Consider the following 21,166-nt stretch of genomic DNA (forward strand, 5'->3'; position numbering starts at 1 on the left):
GTTCATCAGGTACATTTTAGTGATGTGAGATAAAGTATGTGTTGTGGCTAACCTGTGATGGTTAAATATATATCGCTGGTGTGATTGTCGATTGTTTCATGTTTATTTACTCTGTCGTTATCTCGAAAATATTCGTAATTAATTCTGTTTCTTGAGTCTCTGTTTTGTTGAAGTATAATAATGAGTAAAATTAAAGTTATTAGAAATCCTCTGAAGCCTTTTAAGAAAAGGAGAAATGTTGGAAAGCCAAAGGTATGTGTTATTACTGTAAACAATAAAGACGATAACCAAGTGAGTGAACCTAACCTCTCAAGTACACCTGCCCATAGCAGTCAAAGTGGGAAAGAAAATACTTCACAGAAGAAGCTTGGTTCAATGAGTGAAAACTATGAATGTTTTATGGGCAAATCGGATGTGAATGAAATATTTGATATGTCGGTTCTCAAAGGAATTTTTTCAAACTGTGTAAGATGTATTCATTGTAGTGAAGTTGGTCTGGAACTCGCCATAATAAAGCACATAGGACTTGCTAGTAAAATACAACTGAAATGTGATAAGTGTTCATACATGACCACCTTTTGGAACAGTGTTGCAGTAACTGCAACTGAAGAAAATGGTAGCAAAATCTACGAACACAACAACGAGCGATGCTTGCTTTAGACAAGGAACGCCTTCGGGCTGCAGACAGGGCTGTAAAGTCTAGAAATACAAGCAAGAGTAAACAGGAGGAGGAACAAGAGGAAGCTGGAGGAGGAGTTTGCAGAGGATGAAGATAATCCATCCTATGGACCTGGAATGCACTAAAAAGTTAATCCAATCTTTGTCGCTCGATTCCCAAAACTTTTATTTTCTCATACTAATTACATGTTTTCTAAGGATCTTCCAAACATATTTGTTTCAAACTTTCAGTAAATGTTACACAGTACCTTTTGCATAATTTAACACAGCCTTTTTCCAAAAAACTGTATATTTTTGAATATATAAATAAAAAATTGCAAAAAAATGTTGTGAATTTTCATACAATTGAAAAAAAATCATCTTTAATAACTGAACTAAAATTTTGTAAAATCCCTGTGGTAAGTTGTAGCCCATATTCCAATAAATAATCTGTAAAAAGTTCAACTTCCTACCTCAAATACTTTGTGAGGAAAGATGTAATTTATAAGCGTTATTTTAACATTGCAAGTATAGGGTGTTCCGGAGCCCCTTAACATAAACAATATACAGACCTCAGACACTGCATCTAAATTACATTTGCAGATGATACTAATGTAATGAATGAATTTAATTCTTTGGGGAGGCTGAAAGGGACTAAACATGGTATTGCTGGCATGTGATCGGCAGAGGTGATACCCTTCACAAAGGGCAAAGAAAGATGATCATGCATTCGTGACACCTTTTACGGTACACAGCTTGTTAGTAGTGATGCCATTCTCCGTTTCAAGCCTCCAAAAGAAGAATACATAGTGTCAACTGCAAATTGGATCACAGTATCCACATCTCCAGGGTTTCTATCTCAGTGCTTCCTTTGCTAACTGGTCTATAAGATAATTTCCAGGAATCCCAACGTGACTTGGGGCCCAGAAGAATATAATTGAGCAACAAGTATTGTGGACACAAGAAAGATGATCATGTCAAGACCAACGGGTTTCAAGGATAGCATTTGGCTTATGGCTAGTAAGCTGCTTGGAGCGTTACAACAGATAGGAAATTTTCATGAGTGCAAATGTAGAGGAGAATTTTGATAATGCCCACTAATTGTAATGTAAACACACTACACCCGGACAGCAGTGAGTGCTGAAAAATGTGCCCAGGAACGTGTGAAGGCATAACTGATTTAATTGTCGACCTCTGCGTTGTCACTACAGATGACTATTGAACCATGAACTTCACCAAGAACTGAAAGAAACAAATGCCATAATGCAGGCCAACTGAAATGTTCAGCCAGATCTTTGGATGAAGTACACACAACTGTTGTAGGGGAGGTTGGTTTCACGAAGGTAACCTGACAAGAGGAAACCGAGGTCAGGGTGAAGAGACTCCAGGTAAACTGCTGTTAGAACACCAGGCTTAGGTCACCCTTGTGGGCGGTAAATCCCCCTGTGAGGGGAATGTAAATAGTAATTTGGGCGTACAGGGTAACTGTGGATCTGTAGGACGATGAATCCCAGTCTCTATCAGGAGACAATGAGGGTGGTTTGATAAGACTGGTAAATTTCCAAGCAAGAATGGAACATTTTTGTTGCAACTTCACAGTTGGTAAGTTCGATTGTTCCAGGATTGTGACTAATCTCAACAATGTACAGCATACTGTTCAGAGTTGACAGCTGTCCAAATTGCTCGGTGTGTCCACTGTGATTGAAAATGGAGAACAAGAGAGTTCTGTGCTAAACATGGTTGGACAAGCACTGAAGACGAAACATGCTCCCTTCGTCCAACTGAGGTCACCACCAAGGAAACCATCGATGAAATTCATGATTTGGTAATGCAGACTGCCGAATAAAAATGCATGAGATTGCCAAGACTGTAGGCATCTCACTGAGCAAGTGCATAACACCTTGCATGGAGAATGGACTACGAAGAAACTGTGTGCGAGGTGGGTGCCGCGATTGCTCAGTCAATGAAAAGTACATGTGGCACAACATTTCAATACCATGTTTCACGATGTATAACCACAATCCTAATAAACGTTTTGTGCTGATTTGTGACTGTTTATGAAATCTTGGTCCATCATTACACTACAGAATCAAAATGGCAGTCGAAACAATGAAGAACGCTGGTGAACGTGCACCAAAGAAGGCAAAGATAATAATTTTATCAGTTGGTAGGTGATGGTCACTGCCTTTTGGGGTTTGCAAGGAATAACTCTTGTAGATTACTTGGGGAAAGGTAAAATCATAACTGGAGCCTATTAGAATGACCAAGGTTGGTATGCAAATATTGCTCTTTCAGCAGGATAACTACCACCCACACACCATCAATAACAATGGCAACAGTGCATGAACTGGGTTTTAAATTGGTTCCTCATCCACCCTATTCACCACACTAGCCCCAATTGACTTTTCTCCGTTTCCTAACTTGAAATTTTGATTTGCTGGGAACAAATTTTCTCAAATGAAGAAGTGATGCTTGTAGTTGATGAGTATTTTGTGGAGTTTGACAGAACCTATTTTTCCGATGGGATGAAAAAAGCTGGTGGAGTGCTGGATCAAATGCATATCCCTCAAAGGAGACTATGTCAAGAAAGTCAAATCCTGCAGTAGTGAACTGGGTCTGACTGCTGTTATATTGAACGGCTGCTTATTCATACACGAGGCACCTCAAATCAAGACGGGACAAGACTAGTACTTTGTACAGATGCAAGAGGGTGTAGTAGTCTCCAGGCAGTAGTGTTGAGTTTTAATTGGCACTTCTTTTTAAGTTGGCAAATATCTGGTAGCCATGTCAACTGAGAATTTAAAAACCCTAAACAATGATATGACAATCACATTGAGCAGTTCATTACAAAAGTAAAGTTCAATGTGCGGATGGACAGTTCCATGTTAAATCTGTGAGTGAGAACCCAGTATTGTCCTTTGCTAATGACAAATGTGCAGCTGTCATTCAGAAAAATTCATGGTTATAGATACATAGTAAATACAAAAGTCATTTGGATGCGCAGACATTGAGAAAAGGGCCCCCCTGCCTCTTCAGGCCTATTATTTGCTATTGGAAAAAGGATTACACTGAGCATGGACCTCTGTGGGACTCCCTTTTGCTATATATGGAGGATGCTGTAGGACACTCCAACTCCTACAGGCAACTGCAGAGAAAGAGAAAATTCTGGATGGAGATCAGGACAGGGTCTCTATAATCTCACTTGTACAATGTGGTAAGGATGTGGTAGCACCATGAGGTCACATTGGCCTTCCTTAAGTCAATGAAGAAAACAGTGAGTTCCTGGGGAATCGCCAGTTCTACTGTGTGTAGCACTGAAGCAGTATTATTGTGTATTACCTATTCACTGTTTTGTTGGTTAGTAGCACTGGTGTTTATAAAGTATGGCCGTCACATTCTTGAAGGCCCATCACTGAGGGCATTTGGTTGGTTAATTACAGGTGGAGACATATGACAAGCAGGAAGTGACCACTCTTGTAGAGACTGCCAAGAACAACAGACTAAAAGATCGATAGCAGTATAAGTTCCATTTGCCTTGATAAATGGGTTGGTGTGCCACTCTTTAGCAAATAGCATTCAGCCCCCCATTCACTGATTCTTTAAAAATCTAACTCCCACATACAAATCAGCTTCAAATACATGATTACCTTGCAAGTGAGTTAATGTACTAAATATTTGATATCAAAGGCATGCAAGAGTGAAAAGTTCAGAAAAGGTTTGAAATTGAATGTAAAGTTTGTTTGAAGTCACTAAGTGCTCTCACTCTCAAATAATGGATGAATAGTTGGCAAAATATTGCATGCCCTGAGTTACATTGCCTCAAGACACACAGACATTTTCGAACTTTAGCACTCAACTTTTGTGTTCGACCTTTAACGTAAGACTATACCTCTTAATGAGCAGACTATGACAGCATTTAAATTTGGTCAATCACTATTTGAAATACTGGAAATCAAAATTTTGTTGCCCTGGAAGTAGTTAGGTAAGCAACCTGCAACTGGAAATGGGCACTGCTTTACCCATTTTGCAGTACAGGTATGCGAAGGTCTGTGATTATTTCTTCAACTAGAGTACTTTCATTACATGTTCTATTACCACCCCACACTGGGTTACGGGATCACCAAGGTGAAAAGGTGGAGGTAGCGGACAAGATCAGTTCAACTATATCTTGTTATTTCATCTCCCTGTGTGGAGAAAAACAGGCATTACACAGAGTAAAATCTGTAGTTGTCTGTGTGTAAACAATCACAGCCTCTAATGCTGTATTGTGTGGTACTTTATCACTAAAAATGTCCACCAGTATCAATTTACAGACCACCTGACAGGGGCATACTTACCATGTTTGCATCATTTATGGTCATTTGAACTGGATGGCATTATTCATATTTTTCTTGCCCTCAGAATGCAAAAGGTAGTCAAGGGTTTTTTATTCCTGCAACTTGTTTTCTTTAGCATCAGACAGTTCAAAGAATTATGGGAATGTTCCTCTCCTCAGTTTATATATGAGGGCCACTCAGAAAGTAAAGAACATTTGCACTTCTAGTTCGTGCACATGTCTTGTGGCAGCTGCTCATTGGATCCTGGTGTCAGTCTGAAGTGGACAGTTGCCACACGTGGTTGTTAAATTGGACCTTGTCACATGGTAAGAGCAGAAATATCTGTGACCATGGCTGTGCTAAATGCAAATCCCGCCAACTGAAGTGCAAGGTGATATTCCTTTTTTGAAGGTGGAAAACATTAGACCCTGTGATATTCACCACAGACTCGTTACCACTTATTGCGAAGGTGTAAGAATGCAGCCCGTCTCCGAAAATGGTGTATACTGTTTAACAATGGGAGAACCGATGTTCAATACCCTCCATCATCACCGATGCACTGAAACAAAACATAGATTGCATCATTCGAGAGAATCTATGATTCACACGCATGAAATTGTTACTTAGAATACCACAAATATCTTTGCACAGTGGGTGACTCGCACGCTCATTAATAACTAAAAAGTTGGGGGGATGGGGGCTGCATTAGTGTTCTTGGCGTATTATAAAACAGACGGCAACATGTTCATTGACTATACTGCTACAGGAGATTGAACATGGGCTTCTCACAACACCCCCACGATGAAGAAACAGTCTTTGGTGTGGCATCATCCTCAATCGCCACAGAAGACAATCAAGTTTAAACAAACTGCACCAACTCAAAAACTGACGGATTCTATATTCTGGAATGGTGAAGGGTCCTTACTTGGTAAATTCACACCCTGCAAGACAACAATGAATAGTGATGCATACTGTACTACTCTTTAATATTTCTGTCAGGCTATTCAGAACTGCCAAACAGGCAAGTTCTAGCAAGAGTTTTTCCTAGTGCACAACAGTGCACCTCCACATGCTGCCTGACGGACAAGCCTACTGCATGAGAAATTCCAGTAGAACATCGAGCAGCCTCTTTACAGTTCAGACCTGGCACTGACTGACTTTTTTCTGTTTCCGAAACTGAAGTAGGACTTTGCTGGTACAAGTTTTGCACATGGAACTGGTTCGAACAGCAAGGCAGCCACATGGTAAGAAGACGGTATATACAAACTGGTGCCAATGTACATCAAGTGGCTTACTTCAAAGGTGACTACAAGGGGAAATAGATGAAGTATGTGCCAACACGTGTACATTCAGATGCTGTATTATTATTATTATTATTATTATTATTATTATTACTTCCTTTCTCAGACGTTATGTCTGGTTAACAATGAAAAGTGACGCGGACCTTGATCAAGGGTGACTTCCTTTCAACTGTATGGTATATATTACATTGCATTTAGGAACTTTCGGGTAATTGAACATGTATCAATAATTACAGATTTCTGTAGTTTTATATATACGTTTGGATGTAGCTGTATTGCGTTGATGTACTGGTGGATATTGGGTGGTATGACTCCTGTAGTTGATAGTATAATTGGTATAATGTCAACTTTATCCTGATGCCACATGTCCTTGACTTCATCAGTGTTATATCCTAGCCGGTAATGCCACCCGAGCCCGCTGCCAAAAGGTTGGCAGCATCAAAGTCCGGACGCCGTCCGCATAAGCAGCGCCAGCGAGACAGGAAATCGCCGCAAGTCTGCGCGCGCCACCGCTGGCTTCTGGCTTCTTAAGCGCTGGAGTCGCGAGCGCTAGGACAGTTCTGTATTTGCCGCTCAGTTGTATACTCGCCACCGAATTGTGTACTTGCTAGTCAGTTGTGTGTTCATCGCAGCAGAGTTGTTGTTTGTCGTCAGCCGACGCTGACCTAGCCGCTCCGACTCGAACTAGACAGATCTCTGTAGACACGGAGTTCACTATTGTGTTTCTGTATCTTCATCAATAAAGATAAGTACCGACTTTTATTTAATCAGAGTGTTTGGGTTTTCATCTTTCTGTTCACTGTTCCAGCGGACCGGTCGGCCCGCTATTAAAAGTGTGGCGGTGACTTCGTAAGCCGTTTCTACAGCGAATTGTTTGTCGCTACGAACGCCGCCACAAAAATCAGCCAGTTGGATGTATTTTTCAATTTTTTCTCCTGTTTTCTTCTGTATTTTGTTGTATTGGGTATGGATATTTTGATTAGTTGTGTTAATTTCTTCTTTTTATTGGTGAGAATGATGTCAGGTTTGTTACGTGGTGGTGTTTTATCTGTTATAATGGTTCTGTTCCAGTATAATTTGTATTCATCATTCTCCAGTACATTTTGTGGTGCATACTTGTATGTGGGAACGTGTTGTTTTATTAGTTTATGTTGTATGGCAAGTTGTTGATGTATTATTTTTGCTACATTGTCATGTCTTCTGGGGTATTCTGTATTTGCTAGTACTGAACATCCGCTTGTTATGTGATCTACTGTTTCTATTTGTTGTTTGCAAAGTCTGTATTTATCTGTTGTGGTATTGGGATCTTTAATAATATGCTTGCTGTAACATCTGGTGTTTATTGTTTGATCCTGTATCGCAATCATGAATCCCTCCGTCTTACTGTATATATTGCCTTTTCTTAGCCATGTGTTGGATGCGTCTTGATCACTGTGTGGCTGTGTTATATGATACGGGTGCTTGCCATGTAGTGTTTTCTTTTTCCAATTTACTTTCTTCGTATCTGTTGACGTTATGTGATCTAAAGGGTTGTAGAAGTGGTTATGAAATTGCAATGGTGTAGCCGATGTATTTATTTGAGTGATTGCTTTGTGCATTTTGCTCGTTTCTGTTTGTTCTATAAAGAATTTTCTTAAATTGTCTACCTGTCCATAATGTAGGTTTTTTATGTCGATAAATCCCCTTCCTCCTTCCTTTCTGCTTAATGTGAATCTTTCTGTTGCTGAATGTATGTGATGTATTCTATATTTGTGGCATTGAGATCGTGTAAGTGTATTGAGTGCTTCTAGGTCTGTGTTACTCCATTTCACTACACCAAATGAGTGGGTCGATATTGGTATAGCATAAGTATTTATAGCTTTTGTCTTGTTTCTTGCTGTCAATTCTGTTTTCAGTATTTTTGTTAGTCTTTGTCTATATTTTTCTTTTAGTTCTTCTTTAATATTTGTATTATCTATTCCTTTTTTTTGTCTGTATCCTAGATATTTATAGGCATCTGTTTTTTCCATTGCTTCTATGCAGTCGCTGTGGTTATCCAATATGTAATCTTCTTGTTTAGTGTGTTTTCCCTTGACTATGCTATTTTTCTTACATTTGTCTGTTCCAAAAGCCATATTTATATCATTGCTGAATACTTCTGTTACCTTTAGTAATTGGTTGAGTTGCTGATTTGTTGCTGCCAGTAGTTTTAGATCATCCATGTATAGCAAATGTGTGATTTTGTGTGGGTATGTTCCAGTAATATTATAGCCATAATTTGTATTATTTAGCATGTTGGATAGTGGGTTCAGAGCAAGGCAGAACCAGAAAGGACTTAATGAGTCTCCTTGGTACATTCCATGCTTAATCTGTACAGGCTGTGATGTGATATTATTTGAATTTGTTTGGATATTAGGTGCAGTTTTCCAATTTTTCATTACTATGTTTAGGAACTGTACCAATTTAGGATCTACTTTGTATATTTCCAATATTTGTAGTAACCATGAGTGGGGTACACTATCAAAAGCTTTTTGGTAATCAATGTATGCGTAGTGTAGCGACCTTTGTTTAGTTTTAGCTTGATTTGTCACCTCTGCATCTATTATCAGTTGCTCTTTACATCCTCTTGCTCCTTTGCAGCAGCCTTTTTGTTCTTCATTTATAATTTTGTTCTGTGTTGTGTCATTAATTTCTGTGTAATGACTGAAGTTAATATTTTGTATATTGTTGGTAGGCATGTTATGGGACGATATTTAAGCTGGGTTTGCTGTGTCTGCTTGATCTTTAAGTTTCAGATAAGTTATTCCATGTGTAAGTGTATCAGGGAATGTGTATGGGTCTGCAATGTAACTGTTAAATAATTTAGTTAGATGTGAATGTGTTGAGGTGAACTTCTTTAGCCAGAAATTTGCTATTTTATCTTTTCCAGGGGCTTCCCAACTGTGAGTAGAATTAATTGCTTGGGTGACTTCATGTTGCAAGATTATCACTTCAGGCATTTGTGGTATCATCTGGTAGGTGTCTGTTTCTGCTTGTATCCACCGTGCATGCTTGTTATGTTGTACCGGGTTTGACCATATGTTGCTCCAGAAGTGTTCCATGTCTGTTATGTTTGGTGGATTGTCTATTTTAATGTGTGTGTTATCTATTGTCTGGTAAAATTTCTTTTGGTTTGTGTTGAATTTTTGGTTTTGTTTCCTTCTATTTTCACTTGTTTTGTATCTTCTAAGTCGTTTGGCCAATGCTTGTAATTTCTGCTTCTTTTCATCTAATTGCTCTATCGCTTCTTGATGTGAGATTTTACCTAACCTTTTTCGTTTTTTTTTCTGACATTTTATTTCTTATAAATTGTGTTAGCTGTCCGATGTCTTTTCTCAGTTTTTCTGTTCTGATCTGTAGCCTGTGTTGCCATGCTGGTTTTGTGGGTTTCTTCTGTGTGTTGGTTGGTTCTGATCTCTGCCTAGTGTGTATATTTAGTGTATTGAGTGCTCCTATATAAACCAGTAGTAGTAACTCTTCCATAGTTATGTTTTCATTTATTTTGTTGTGTATGATTGTGTTGATAGTTTTTATTGTTGTTTCGATTTTTGGGTTATTTGGCAGTCTATGCAAGAATGGTCTAATGTCTGTATTTGTGTCTTTGTATTCTATATATGTCAGCTGAAATTTCTCTTCTATATCTAACATGTGTGTCACTTCGTGTTCTATTTGTGCTTGTTCTGGTGGCTGTCTTAAGATTTCGTTTTCCTCTGATTGTTTAATTGATGCGTGTTGGTCTTTGTTTGTTTGCTCTGGGATGTTTGAGTCCATTACTGTATTTTCTTCTTCTTCTGATTGCACATTATTTTGTTCCAGTATTTGTTGTACTTGTTGTTTGATGTTTTCTAATTCTGACTGGGGTATCCTGTTATTTTTGATTATTACATGAATCTGATCAGCTAGACGTTCTGTTAAAAATTTTAATTCTGGGTATCTGGTAATAAATGTTGTGTATACTTGTGATATGTATCCAGTTGTGTTGGTTCCTAGGTTTGTTGATTGGTAATAACAGAACATGAGGTGTCGGTTAACTTCATCTGACCATCTCATGCTCTGTCTTTGTTTTCCTTCTATGGTGGTTGCAGGAAGCATATCCTACAAAACACCTCTATTTGGATTTAAATCATTTTCCAGTTGGCTAGCAGTGTCGTTACCATTGTGGGCGGGCACAGGGTTCAAGCGTCGTCCCCGACCATGATGGCGCTTGTCCGAGGCTTCTTTAGTTCTGTCCTGAACCAACTAATCACACACCCTATTAGTGGTTTGTTCTTTTCGTCGCCTTTTACGACTGGCAGAACATACCGGAGGCCTATTCTTTTCCCGGGCCTCCACGGGGATTATTATTATTATTTTAATGAGTATCTTGGAATACCGAATGTTCTTTGTTTTCTGGATGGCCTTTGTATATTGGCAGTTGGACACATGGAATGTTCTGTTACTTCAACCATCTGCTGTCACCACATACAGGTATTGTTGCAGTGAGATGTGTCCAAAACAAGAACATGGAGCGATGGAGAGTATAGTTTTACATCAGATTGGCAAGCCATTACTCTGATCTTTTCAGGTAATACAATGGCTCTCTGATACACTCTGCTATCCTCTGGCCCCATCGGATATGTCAAACATAACGGATGATACATTCTGTGAAGTTTGTTGTGCAGTTCTTCAAATGTCTGTAAGGTGAGATCTTGATGAAAAATAATACCCTGTGTGTGTGTGTGTGTGTGTGTGTGTGTGTGTGTATGTGTGTGTGCGCGCGCGCAGGAGAGCAGTGTCTGTGACTGATCACTTGTTGCTGATTTAATAAGGATGCTCCCACTTTGCATTTTGCTAATGGATGCTACTTCCACAAATTTTTCTTCAATATTTTTAACAAAGAATAATGACTTTGCAGTAAAAAAGAACCTCCCATCAGTTTGAGGACCAACTAGGTATTGAGGACACATTTCTCTTCACCTTTATTGAATTTACTTCGACCTTTTGAACTTTCACATTTCTGCATTTCACAGATATGTTCAGCCTGGTGAGGCTGCTGGGGTCTTGCAGCTGCCAGCATACAAAGTTTGATACTTTTCATTGTGGATCATCTGCAATGGTGTCACCCACTCTGAGCAAAGACTCTTGCTATGGGCCACACACTGTCACAGCAATGGCTGTCTGGCACTGTAACCAGTGCTTTGAGCATCCATACCCCAATTAAGACTGGGATCCTTTATGTGCATTGGGTGAGGGAATGCAGCTCTTGCACCAACAATTTGTTCCACCTGTTGTGAGGGTGCTACAACTGCAGGTACCTGATGACCACCCTACAACAGCCTGGCTAATGTGTTTAATCTTTAGCACCTAACTAGACTTTTCACAAAAAATGAGATCAAGACAGAATTGCATAGTGAGTGGAATGTGTGTCACAACATACCTGATACGCACTACTATAAAACTGGAGGTCAAACTGGTTATGGGGACCAAATGTAAGTTAGTCAACAGATGTGGAAAAGACAGTAAGAAAGAAAAGTAAGCTTATTCTGTGTCCAAAAGAAAAGCCAGGTTGCTGACAGGGAAGGTGTCCTACAGATGGATTACGAGAGGAGGTGCAGTCAGATAGTAGGCTCAAGCACCAAAAAGACAGTCTTGTGAAATACTTCTGAACACGTTTTCTGAAAACTGTCTTGAGCAGCTAGCTCAGCAGCCCGCACATAATGAGAATATCTTTAAGTCATTGGCACACGGGATGAGTTATGTAACATTGACGTGGCACTGAACGAGTTTTGTTATGTCACTTTCTGTTACTTCTCATTGAGAAGCATTTCGTCACGTGAAACACACAATAAGTTCTGTGATATTTCAGCAACTTGTCATGTAAAGTAGAACCGAAAGGAAGCAACAGCGCTCCCTATGACAAGCAGAAAGCCGTGTTCATGCCGTGTTCAGCAGGAAGCCCACATTTGATGTGTTTTATGTTATACATTACCTCCTATGAATATATGCTGTTTCTAAGCACCAGCATATTGAATGTCTCGAGATGACTCATTATTGGTAAGAGTTGCTATAATAAAATGGCCGTAAAGTCATACTGGTGGTTAAAGAATTTTCATATTTAGTTATTTTCAAGTTATAGATGGGTGAAAACATTGTTATTATGATATATTATATAATTAAGAATCAACAACATTTCTCCGAATAAAATACAAAAAAAGGTGATATACATAAGGCGTGCTTCAACTTAGCATTGTTGGTTGAGGCACTGTGACAAAGAACCAGCAGTAGTTTGGACAGGACATGGGTACATGCCCCACTACATCCATTTTTATTTTTCACCTCCACATTTTCCAGAGAGTTGTGGGAGTTTGATACAAAATTAACAGAAATAATTTCTGTGATGTAAGTGCACTCACTGTCAGAAGTGAGTGTGTCTGATTTGGTGAACTTTCATAAGCCGATGTCTTTCCCGAGTGGACATGCATCCATTTTTGTTTTGTTACATATTCATGGATATCAAAACTTTTATTTATGTATACCACAGAACATGACTGTCATACAGCCAGGAAAGGAAATGTTTGTTTTAACAGAGCTAAGGTCGGAATTCTAGGCGCATTCATTTTTGTGAACAAGCTGTATGGTTCGTGAGCCAAATAAATCCAACAACTGCTGATGGAGAGTGCAGGAGTGCAAAATCACATCCACCAGGTCATGCTGCGTGCCAGCGGGGCATGTCTTGTGACGTGGGATATCCCTCTGCGTGCATATCAACGTTAGCTGCCTAGTCCTGTATGCCGATGGCTTTAGACCTGGTAGCTACAAATATGCTGGACCTTATAAACAATGCTGGTACAGAAACAGGGATTAGCGATCATTATGTCATTACAGAAACTATGATTATGAAAATTAATAAAGCAGTCAAGAAGGTTAGGAGTGTGTGTCTGCTAGATATAGCAGATAATCAGTTATTAGCATCTCACTTAGACAGTGAATTGGCATTACTTAGTTCCAGTACGACGGATGTAGAGGAATTACGGGCTAAGTTTTAACACATTATAAATTGTGGTCTGGAGAGTTTTGTGCCTTGTTTAAGTGGACAAAGAATGGAAAATACCCACCATAGTTTAATAACGAAACATGGAGGATGCTGTGGAAGTGCAGGCTGATGCACTCTGTTCAAAAGGGAACACACAAATGACAAGTGGAAATTAGTAGAGATTCACGCATCTGTGAAAAGATCTACGCATGAAGCATAGAACAACTACCACTGTCAAATCTTAACAAAAGATCTTGCAAGAGAGCCCGAGAAAATTCTGGTCTTACGTAAAATCGCTATGCGGGTCTAACGCTTCCATTCAGTCGCTAGTTGACCAACTGGTGCGGCATTTGAAGATAGCGAAACAAAAGCTTAAGTTTTAAATTCGATGTTCAAGAAATCATTCACACAGGAGAATCATACAAACTTAATGTCATTTGACAGTGGACAGCCTCCCGTGTGGATGACATAGTAATTCACATTACTGGCATAGAGAAACAACCAAAAGATTTAAAAGCAAATAAATTACCTGGTCCAGATAGAAGCTTTCATTCATCATGAATCTCTCACTCAGCACGAAGTCCCAAGCAAGTGGAGAAAAGTGCAGGTGACTCAAGTAATAAGGATGAAAGAACGGACCCACAAAATTACAGACCAATATCCATAATTTCTGTTTGCTGCAAAATCCTTGAACATATTCTCAGTTTGAATATAATAAACCTTCTTGAGGCTGAGAAGTTTATGTCCACAAATAAGCATGGCTTTAGAAAGCATCACTCATGCCAAATTCACCTTGTTCTTTTTTCATATGATCTACTGAGAACTTTGGATGAAGGGAACAGGCAAATTCCATATTTCTAGATTTCCAGAAAGCATTTGACATGATGCCCCACTGCTGGCTGTTAACAAAGCTACTAGCATATGGTATAAGTTCACAGATATGTAACTGGCTTGAAGACTTCTTAAATAACAGAACCCAGTATGTTGTCCTCGACGGCGAATGTTAATCAGAGACAAGGGTGTTGTCAGGAGTGTCCCAGGGAAGTGTGATAGGACTGCTGTTGTTCTCTATACACATAAATAATTTACAGGCTAGGGTGGGCGACAAACTGTGGTTGCTTGTTGACAATGCCGTGTTGTACGGTAGGGTGTCGAAGTTGAGTGACTGTAGGATGATATAAGAAGACTTTGACAAAATTTCCAGTTTGTATGATGAATGGCAGCTAGCCCCAAATGTGGAAAAATGTAAGTTAATGTGAATGAGTAGGGAGATCAAACCTGTGATGTTCGGATACAGTATTACTAGCGTCCTGCTTGACACAGTCAAATTGTTTAAATATCTGAGCATAACCTTGCAAAGCGATACGAGATGGAACAAACTTGTGAGAACTGTGGTAGGGAAGGTGAATGGTTGACTTCAGTTTATTGGGAATATTTTTGGGAAAGAGTGGTTCACCTTCAAAGGAGACCCACATACAGGATGCTGGTGTGACCTATTCTCGAGTACTGTTCAAGTGTTTGGGACCTGTACCAATAAAGGAAGACATTGAAGCAATTCAGAGGTGGACTGCCAGATTTATTACCTGTAGGTTCAAAGAACACATTAAGTGAGATGCTTCAGGAACTCAAATGGGAATCCCTGTAGAGTAGGCGACATTCTTTTCGAGAAACACTACTGAGAAAATTAAAAAAAACCAGCATTTGAAGCTAACTGCTGAACGATTGTATTGCCACCAACATATAGAGCTTAAGGTCCACAAAGATAAGGTATGAGACATTAGGGCTCATATGGAGGCACACAGACAACCATTTTTCCCCTCACTCTATTTGCAAGTGGAACAGGAAAGGAAATGATCACCAGTAGTGGTACAGGGTACCCTCTGTCACGCAGCATGTGGTGGCTTGCAGAGTACCGATGTAGATGTACATGCCTCAGCGCTTCATGCTCACCACACACATATTCACAAAATAATTGTTAACCCCTGCAGAGAGCAAAAAGTTAGTTAGTTGGTTGGTTGGTTGGTTTAAAAGAGGGGGAGGGGGGGTACCAAACTACAAGGTCATCAGTCCCTTGTTCCTAATAAATCAATGCCAGAAGTGTGAAAATAAAATGGACAAGACATATAACACAAAACGGAAAGAAAGGAAAAATCACAAGAACGAAGGAAAGGCAAGAACACTAAAAGGAACGAATGAGGACTAGAAAACAACAGGGAGACGCTAGAAACAGAACAGAGTAAAACAATAAAGCAGATTACAGTGGCTGGCCGACCATGAGAATAAAAAGGAGAAGCCAGACACTCTGCAACACATTAAAACCTCCACCCGAAAAGCACTAGGGTGGAGGACACAGAGGAACAAAGGACATGCGCTAAAATCTACATAGAAGTATAAAACCCACTCTCACCGATAAAACATAAAACTAAAGTTGCTGTTGAGGCATTGTCGCCCAACACTGAAAGCAAGGTGCTGAGAAAGTTAAAAGTCTGCCGCAGAGCAGCTAAAACTGGGCAGTCCAGCAAGAGGTGGACGACTGTCATTTGGGAACCACAGCGACACAGGTGGGTCCTTGCGATGGAGTAGGTACCCATGCGTTAGCCATGTACGGCCAATGCCGAGCCGGCAGAGGACAACTGACTCCCTGCGAGCGGACTGCGATGAAGACTTCCACACATTCGCAGTCTCCTTAATGACACGCAGTTTGCTGTATGTACTGTTACGCCATTCCGTCTCCCAAAGCCGGTAAACCCTGTGGCGTAAGACAGAATGCAGGTCAGCTTCAGAGGTGCCCATCTCCAGAAGTGGTTTCCACGTCGCCTGTCGGCAAGTTTGTTACCAGGGATTCCGACATGTGCTGGGGTACACACAAACACCACTGAACGGCGGGACCGTTCCAGAGCATAGATGGACTCTTGTATGGACACTACCAGATGATGGCAAGGGTAGCACTGGTCGATAGCTTGTAGGCTGCTCAACGAGTCAGAACACAGGAGAAATGACGCGCCAGGGCACGAGCGGTTGAGCTCACGAGCACGAGATATGGCCGCCAGCTCTGCAGTGAAAACACTGCAGCCATGTGGGATGGAGTGCTGTTCAATATGTACTCCATGAACATAATCAGAGTCACGGAACACATCAAAAATCAAGAGGAGGTGACAGCGGAGAGCGGCAGGGTTAACGGAGTCCTTAGGGCCACGCAAAAGGTCCAGACGAAGCTGCGGCCGAGGCGTACACCATGGAGGTGTATGAACAGACCGCAAGTAGAAGTGATAAAGGAAAGGACTCCAGTTCAGAGAGAAGGAACCGCACGCAAACAGCAATCATAGCCCCGACCTGGGCTGCCAATGCGGGAGATGGACTGCCGTGGGCGAGAGATGGAGACGTTAATTCAGATGTTCAGGAGACCTATGAATGTGTACAATGTCACTGGCAAGCAGTTGTGCACTCTGATCTTCAATCGACGGACTCCAGCCTCCACCAGTATGCCCGTCACCGGAATCGTTCTAAGACCTCCTGTCGCTAGTCAAACTCCACAACGATGCAATGGGTCGAGCAAACGTAATGCTGAGGGCACCGCCGAACCATAGTCAAGACTGGATTGAACAAGGGCTCTGTAAAGCTGCAGCAGCGTGGAGCGATCTGCACCCCAGTTGGTGTTGCTCACGCAGCGCAGCAGAAGGCATTGAGGTGCTGCCAACACTTCCGTTTAAGCTGACGAAGACGAGGAAGCCAAGTCAAACGAGCGTCGAAAAAAAGACCTAAGAATCGATGTCTCCACTACAGTGAGTGGATCATTATTAAGGTAAAATGCTGGTTCTGGATGAACGGTAAGATGCCGACATAAATGCATGACACACGTCTTCATGGCAGAAAACTGAAGTCAAGAGCTAGAGCCCATGACTGTGCCTTGTGGATGGCTCCCTATAGGCGTCGCTCAGCAACACCAGTACTGGAGCAGCAGTATGAAATGCAGAAGTTGTCTGCATACAGAGAAGGCAAGACAGAGGACCCGACAGCTGCTGCTAGACCATTAATGGCCACTAAAAATAGAGAGAGACTCAATACAGAGCCCTGCGGGACTCCATTCTCCTGGATATGGATGAAACTATGGGAGGCACCAACTTGGACACGAAAAGCAAGGGACGACAGGAAGCGGGAGCAGGCCCCGGAGACACCACTCATACAATTTGTCAAGGATATGATGCTGCCAGGTCGTTTCGTATGCTTTACCTAAGTCTAAAAAGACAGCAACCAGGTGTTGGCATCCGGAAAAGGCTGTTCGGATGGCAGACTCGAGGGACGCAATATTATCAGTGGTAGAGCGACCCTGGCAGAAGCCGCCCTGACATGGAGCCAGTTGGCCACGTGACTCCAGGACCCAACCCAACCACCGACACACCATACATTCCAGCAGCTTACAAAGAATGTTGGTGAGGCTGATGGGCCGATAGCTATCCACATCAAGTGGGTTTGTACCAGATTAGAGCACCGGAATGATGGTGCTCTCTCGCCACTGCAATGGAAAGACACCACTGCACTAGATCTGCTTGAAGATGACGAGGATATGTTGCTTGTAGTCAGATGAGAGATGTTTAATCATCTGACAGTGGATCCGATCAGGCCCAGTAGCTGTGTCGGGGCAATGTGCAAGGGCACTGAGGAGCTCCCACTCTGTAAATGAGGCGTTATAGGATTCACTGTGGCACGTAGTGAATGACAGGACTTTCCCTTCCAGCTGCCATTTGAGTGTGCAAAAGGCTTGGGTAAGTATCCGATGCAGAGGCTCGAGCAAAGTGCTCAGCAATCACGTTTGCAACGGTAGATAACAAGCAATTTGTGTTAACACTGGGAGCACCTGTTGGGGTCTGGTACCCGAAAACACGTATGATCTTTGCCCAGAATTGGGAAGGTGACGTATGGTACCCAATGGTCACAACGTGTGTCTCCCAACACTCCTGCTTCCACTGTTTGATACGTTGGTGAACGCGGGCACGTAGCCGTTTAAAGGCTATGAAGTGCACCAGGGAAGGGCGCCGCTTATGCCACTATAGAGATCGCTGACGCTCCTTAATTGCTTCAGTGACTTCCGGCAACCACCAAGGGACTACCTTATGCCGGGGGCACCCTAAGGAGTGAGGGATCACATTTTCTGCCGCAGACACAATTTTTGTTGTCACCTGCTCAAACATCACATCGATGTTACCGTGTGAGGGCGATTCAATGGTGACAGCAGAGGTGAAAGTTTCCCAGTCCGCCTTCTTTAAAGCCCATCTGGGCAGGCATCTGTGGCCCTGACGCCGGGGCAGTGACAGGAAGACGGGGAAGCAGTCACTACCACACAGGCCATCATGTGCTCTCCAGTTTATAGATGGGAGAAGTCTGGGGCCGCAAATTGACGAATCAATGGCCGAGTAACTACCATGAGGTACACTGAAATGTGTGGCGGCCCCAGTATTTAAGAGGCAGAGGTCAAACTGAGACAGTAAAGTTTCGAAATCTCTGCCTCGGCCAGTAAGCATGGTGCCACCCCACAATGGGTTATGGGCATTAAAATCTCCCAAAAGTAGGAAATATTTAGGGAGTTGATCGGCAAGTGCAACTAATACATCCTGGGCTACTGCACCATCTGGAGGAAGATATACATTGCAGACAGTTATTTCCTGTGTCATTCTTATTCTGACAGCCACAGCTTCAACAGGGGTTTGAAGGGGCACAGTGTCACTACAGACTGAGTTCAGGACATAATCGCAATCTCCACCTGACAGTCTATTATAGTTGCTACAGTTCCTGTAATATCCCTTATAGCCATGGAGGGCAGGGGTCTGCATTGCCATGAATGAGGTTCCTGGAGGGCAATGCAGATAGCAGGTGTAAAGCTTAACAGTTGCCGTAGCTCCAGCCAGGCAGTGGAAAAAACGGCCCCAATTCCACTGGAGGATGACGTCTTTGTGAGACTGGGAAGGCATGGAACATTCAATGAGGTCGTTTACGCCTCAGAGTCACCTGCTGCCACCAACTTATTGCCTGAGCAGTCTATATCCATTGTGTCTGAGGGCCTGGCGAGATCCAGGTCCTCAGTGGACGCCAGAATCTCCACCCCATCCTCAGATGCAAAGCTTGTAGGTAGCGGTGGTGTGGGTGCCACCGCAATTTCCTTGGTCTTAGGGGGTCTTCTTTTTGGATTTCTCTCACTGTTCCTTGGTTTTCCCTACCTGGGAGGACTTCACTGACTCAGTCTCCAGGAGTGAGGATGAGCATGAAGCCCTACGACCAGCTGCTTTTGAGCTTTTCAGCCACTGGTGGGTGCCATCTTTCCCACTAGCAGAAACTTGGGTTGGGAGTGACCCAATGGACCCCTTCCTAGCAAGAGAAGTCAAAGAAGGCTTACACTTCTCCAGCTTAGAAGTGGGGACCGACGTCCCCAATGGTTGGGGGGGAGTGGGGGGGGGGGGGGGGGGGCGGGGGGGTTGCTCCCTAAGTAAGTGGTGTGGGAGCAACAGGGAGGGAAATGCCTCCCACCACCAAGGGGGCAGGTGTAGTCTTCCAGATGTGAGAGGTGACGGGTTGGCGGAGCTGATGGTGCCAGAACTGTTGTAGTGGCAGCATAAGACAATGTCATACGTACAGGATAAAGGCGTTCAAATTTTCTCTTAACCGCAGTGTAGGTCAGTCGGTCCGGGGTCTTGTACTCCATGACTTTCCTTTCTTTCTGGAGAATCCTGCAGTCTGGCGAGCAAGGTGAATGGTGCTCTCCAGACAGTTGACACAGATGAGAGGTGGGGCACATGGAGTATTGGGATGTGATGGGCGCCCGCAATCTCGACATGTGACGCTGGAAGTACAGCGGGAAGACATATGGCCGAACTTCCAGCACTTAAAGCACCATATTGGGGGAGGGATATAGGGCTTTACATCACAGCGGTAGACCATCACCTTGACCTTCTCAGGCAATGTATCACACTCTAAGGCCAAAATGAAGACACCGGTGGGACACGGCTGACGAAATGTACACCTCGCCGATCTAAATTGGCACGCAGCTCATCGTCAGACTGCGAAAGAAGGTCCCTGTGTAATATGATACCCTGGACAATATTTAAGCTCTTATGGGGCATGATGGTTACAGAAACATCCTCCAGCTTTTCGCAAGCGAGTAATGTCCGTGACTGGGTTGTTTTGATCAAGACTGACCCAGATCTTATTTTGGACAATCCCTCCACCTCCCCAAACTCGTCCTCTAAATGCTTAACAAAAAACTGAGGCTTCATCATCACGAAAGATTCCCAATCAGCTCTCGAACACACAAGGTACTGGGTCGAATAAGATCCGCAGCCATCCTTAGCACGACGTTCCTTCCATGGTGTGGCCAGGGAAGGGTAGGATTTGAGGAAGTACTTCTGTACATTGAATTGAGCTTGTGAACGCTTAGAGACTGCTGGTGTTTCACCACCAGCAAGGGACAATGGACTAAGCATTATCGCGTGTCGTCCGACCTGATGTCACCCACTCCGACCAGGGGCCCTCCCTACAGCCGCCACCCAGCCGCAGCAAAGGCCACCTGGCACGATGGCCATTGCCGGGAGTCCCAATACCCCAGGGGGATGGGCATCTATCTACCCCTTGGCATACGTGGGGAGTTAATGGTGCAGGCTTCAGCAGAGCGATCCCTGTGTAGTCAGGGGGCTACAACCAACAGGCTACATGGCGGCCCCACCACAATGAACTGGCTACAGTGCTGGATATTAGGTGCAAAGAAGTCCATGGTCATCGTCGACGCAGAAAGCAACACTGCATAGTGCATGGTGGAAAACGTACCCAGGAAGGTGTCCTTGCCCAAAAGATTGAGAATGGGTGTGACTGAAATG

At 42.7% G+C, this 21,166-nt stretch overlaps 1 protein-coding gene across 2 annotated transcripts in view; it reads right to left on the minus strand.

The window, feature by feature from the left end:
* Positions 1-21,166, minus strand: part of LOC124772690 (transcription initiation factor TFIID subunit 3-like) — a 68,898-nt gene that overhangs the window by 20,533 nt on the left and 27,199 nt on the right. The window contains exon 1 of one of the 2 annotated variants that reach the window (XM_047249342.1): positions 4,995-5,397. The exons of the other annotated variant lie outside the window; for it this stretch is intronic. The gene's annotated coding sequence lies outside the window, so the exon portion shown is untranslated. Of the gene's footprint in view, positions 1-4,994; positions 5,398-21,166 lie in introns of those variants that run through there. 2 annotated transcript variants of the gene reach the window in all.

The sequence above is a fragment of the Schistocerca piceifrons genome, chromosome 2 (genome assembly GCF_021461385.2).
Source record: "Schistocerca piceifrons isolate TAMUIC-IGC-003096 chromosome 2, iqSchPice1.1, whole genome shotgun sequence".
In the NCBI taxonomy this organism is placed as follows: Eukaryota; Metazoa; Arthropoda; class Insecta; order Orthoptera; family Acrididae; genus Schistocerca; species Schistocerca piceifrons.